The sequence below is a fragment of the Octopus sinensis genome, linkage group LG11 (assembly GCF_006345805.1).
Source record: "Octopus sinensis linkage group LG11, ASM634580v1, whole genome shotgun sequence".
In the NCBI taxonomy this organism is placed as follows: domain Eukaryota; kingdom Metazoa; phylum Mollusca; class Cephalopoda; order Octopoda; family Octopodidae; genus Octopus; species Octopus sinensis.
The window spans coordinates 28,130,908-28,135,249 of NC_043007.1; the positions used below are offsets into that span (position 1 = coordinate 28,130,908).

At 37.3% G+C, this 4,342-nt stretch overlaps 1 pseudogene; it reads left to right on the forward strand.

The window, feature by feature from the left end:
• The first annotated feature begins 3,795 nt into the window (after positions 1–3,795).
• LOC115217715 lies at positions 3,796–3,890 on the forward strand (annotated as a pseudogene).
• Positions 3,891–4,342: the final 452 nt, after the last annotated feature.

Sequence of the window (4,342 nt, forward strand, 5' to 3'; positions counted from 1 at the left end):
GGGGTGGGGTAAAGTATGTGTGTGTGCGTGTGTGTATGTGTTGGACGATGCGTGCGAGAATGCATTTATGTGTATGCATATTGTGTATATTGTGTATATTAATATAGATATATATATTACACATATATATATATATACATATATATATATACATGTATATATATTTATATATATATATATGCATATATATACATATATAATATATATATATATATATATATATATATATACATATATATACACACACACACATATATATATATATATATATATATATACACATATATATATATTACACATATATATTATATTATATACATATATATATATAACATGTATATATATTTATATATTATATATATATATATACAATATATATTAATATATATATATACATACATTATAAATGTATATATATATATGTATGTGTGTGTGTGTGTGTGTGTGTGTGTGTGTGTGTGTGTGTGTGTATGCAGACAAACTTCTGTGTGGTAAGAAGTTTGATTCCCAGCTACCTGGTCTTCGGTTCAAGCCCACTGCACCGCCCCATATGCAAGTGTTTTCTTGTATAGCCCCTGGCCGACCAATGAATTTGGGAGACGGCAACTGTATAGAAGCTCGACACATATATATGTGTGTGTGTTTGTGTGTGTGTGTGTGTGTGTGTGTGTGTGCGTGCGTGCGTGCGTGTGTGTGTTTCTATTTATTTGTGTGTTTTTTGTTTGTGCCCTTGCCAACAAATCCGCTGTTGGGTTGTTTACTTTCGCATTACAGTACCAGTCAAGTGCAGGCATCGAGGTCGTTGACTCAGCCGCCTTCTGTCAACAATGCTGGCCTTGAACCTAGTAACTTTTGGAGGGAATGTCGCAACTCCCGTGATACTTACGCCGTAGTAAGTAGCCAACAGGCCTTCTGTATCCTGAGGCTCCTGAGAAAATAATAGAAGCACGATGAGCCAGCATTGATAGGTAAACCAATAACTGCAACGATAAGCTGGCAACGACATTGTGAGGCTTCGTCCAGTATTAGATCAGAACGAGATATGTGCATGATAGTGTTTGTACGCTGTGAAGGCGCATGGCTTTGTATTTAGTCTACCTAGCTGGTCGAAACGAGTAGTACCCATAATTCAAATGACTATTGAAAAGGTTGCAAGACGCAACGAAAATTTTAGGAAAACTAAATAAGTAAATGACTGGAAATGGAACCAGTGAATATGTTAAGTAATAAGGCACAAAAAGAGAATGACGCTCCCCAGACACAATAAAATATGCTTCAACACGCGAATACACATAAAGAATCTTGCAAACCAAATACAAATACGAAATTTCTCCCCTACCCATCTCTTCTCCTTCCACGTGACCGGTGTCCGACCAGCCGTGATCTTTCTGTTTTGGTCTGACCGCCGACCGCCAACACCTCATATATCCATCACCTATGTTTCTGCCTTCAGGCTTTCACTTCATACACGCAGACTCAATTTGAGTCGTTCTCAGTCGAAAGACACCTGTTGTTATATCCTTGTTGTTTGTATTTGTGATTGTTTACCGTGTTCTCTGGTTTTTTGTCTTTGTTGCCGTACACATTCGCTAGCTTTCTTACAAGGGGGTCTAATACTCTTAGAACAAGATGGAACCATCTCATGTGTAACTGTCCTAAATGTTCTTGACTTCTGGTACTTGACTGATGAAAGAAAGCCAAGAATGACCTGTCTTTTTTTGCCTGTCCTTCTAATTGTTGTTTCTCTTGTCTGCCTTTGTGTCGTCTATCTGTCAGAACATTTCAATGCCTTCTATTGCGTTTTTGTCCCGTTTATATACATACATACATATATATACATATATATAGGGAGAATTCCCAAAAGAACAAAAGACGAAGACAGGTGGTGTAGACAACCGAGAAGTGAAAAAGGCTTTAACGTTTCGAGCCTATGCTCTTCCATAGAAAGGAACACAGAAAGAAACAAGGAGAGAAAATAAAGAAAATAAATAAACATATATGTATAAATATATATATATATATATATATATATATATATATGCATATAATATGCATTATATGTGTGTGTGTGCGCACGTGTGTGTGTATGCATACATATATGTATGTGTACATGCGTAACTATATTCATATGTCCATACGCACACTCACACACGCACACTCACACACACACGGACACACACACATGGACACACATACACACACAAATGCATCCATACAGAGACGTATCAAAGTTTTCTCTATATATATAATGGATCATCAGCCGTCTCTCTCTGAGATCATGAAATAAAATAGAATCATATTTACTGAAAATAAATTTTAAATAAAACCGAGAAAGCGGTAGAAGATTGCAAACCATTTCTAAAGTATTTCTGTCAAGGAAGTAAAGATTCTAAAAATAAAGTTGCTTTCTTATATTGGTTCGCTTGCTTAAATGAAATTCAATTAACTACAGAAAGGGACTTCCGCTAATAATGGATAAGGGAAATTACTTTGTCTAACTTCCGCTTCTTTCTCAGACGTTTATATGGTTATGGAAATTCTTAAATAACTTACGCAGTTCATAACAACGGGAAAGGCATGAATGCCATGTAATCTTGAAAGTTGTCCCCGTGTCGAGGAAAAATATTGTATTTTAGGCAGGTGTTATATACTTTACTCTCTTTCTACTCTTTTACCTGTTTCAGTCATTTGAGTGTGGCCATGCTGGAGCAACGCCTTTAGTCGAGTAAATCGACCCCAGGACTTGTTCTTTGTAAGCCTAGTACTTATTCTATCGTTTTCTTTTGCCGAACCGCTAAGTTACGGGGACGTAAACACACCAGCATCGGTTGTGAAGCAATGTTGGGGGAACAAACACAGACACACAAACATACACGCACGCACACACCACACACTGTGGATTTGGTAGACGGAAATTGAAAGAAGCCCGTCGTATACATATATATATATATGTATATGTATATAATATATATATATATATATATATATTATATATATATTATATATATAATATACATATATATATATATATATATATATATATATATAATATATATATATATATGTATACGACGGCTTCTTTCAATTTCCGTCTACCAAATCCACTCACAAGGCTTTGGTCGGCCCGAGCCTATAGTAGAAGACACTTGCCCAAGGTGCCACGCAGTGGGACTGAACCCGGAACCATGTGGTTCCTAATCAAGCTACTTACCAGGCTGCCACTCCTACGCTTATAGGACAAGAAATTATTTTTCCATCCAAACCGTTTTTTAATCCAATAGTTTTATTATGTTATTTATAGTTTTATCTACTTCGAGTTCAACCATTAAAACATGCTATTTCAGGTTTCCTATTTCTAAATTCTTATGATATAAGCAACATACAGATATCACTGGTAAGTGACAAACTTGTTAAAATGAAGTGAGCAATTCACAGTGTCGTTTCGGTCCAAAAGAAGAAGATATCTTGTTTATTGAAGACGTGGGTTCAAATCCATCCCACAGCTTTTAATTTTCTTTTTCTGCCTAAAGGATTTCTAACTCAATATTTACTTGCTAGAGGGCGGCGAGCTGACAATCGTTAGAATGCCAGCCAAAATACTTAGCGGCATTTGTCCGTCTTTACGCGTTCTGGGTTCAAATTACGGCTAAGTAGAATTTGTCGTTCATCCTTTTGGGGTCAATTGAATTAGTACCGATTGAGCACTAACGTCGATTTAGCCCCCTCCACCCAAAATACATCTCCTTGAGCCCAAATTTAAAACGAGTATTTGTATGCTGTTATTTATAACTATGTATTGCTTCGGCAAAAAAATTTGAATGATACAGAGAAGATTAGCATGGCCCCAACTCAAGGATGACACGCAAATTTGTGAAGCGTACCATATTTTTTGAGGGATCATTGGAGGCACATGGCCTAGTGGTTGGAGCAGCAGACTCGCGGTCGATGGATCGCGGGTTCGAATCTCAGACCGAGTGATGTGTGTGTTTATGAGCGAAACACCTAAGCTCCGCGCGGCTCCGGCAGAAGGTAATGGCGAACTTCTGCTGACTCTTTCGCCACAACTTTCTCTCACTCTTTCCTCCTGAATCTTACAGCTCAAATGCGACGGACCGGCGTCCCGTCCAGGTGGGGAACCTATACGCCAAGGAAACCGGGAAAACGGGATGGATGGATGGATGTGCGGATTTGTATGTTTTATGTATGTATTCTCATGCATATAGTTACATATCTAGACATGCTCATATATATTTAAATAATAAAATTCTGGAAAGTTTCACAGATTTTTACGGTTCCAGTGTTGGATTGGGTCTGTAGTCTTCGAATTAGCTTCCTCCTTTCT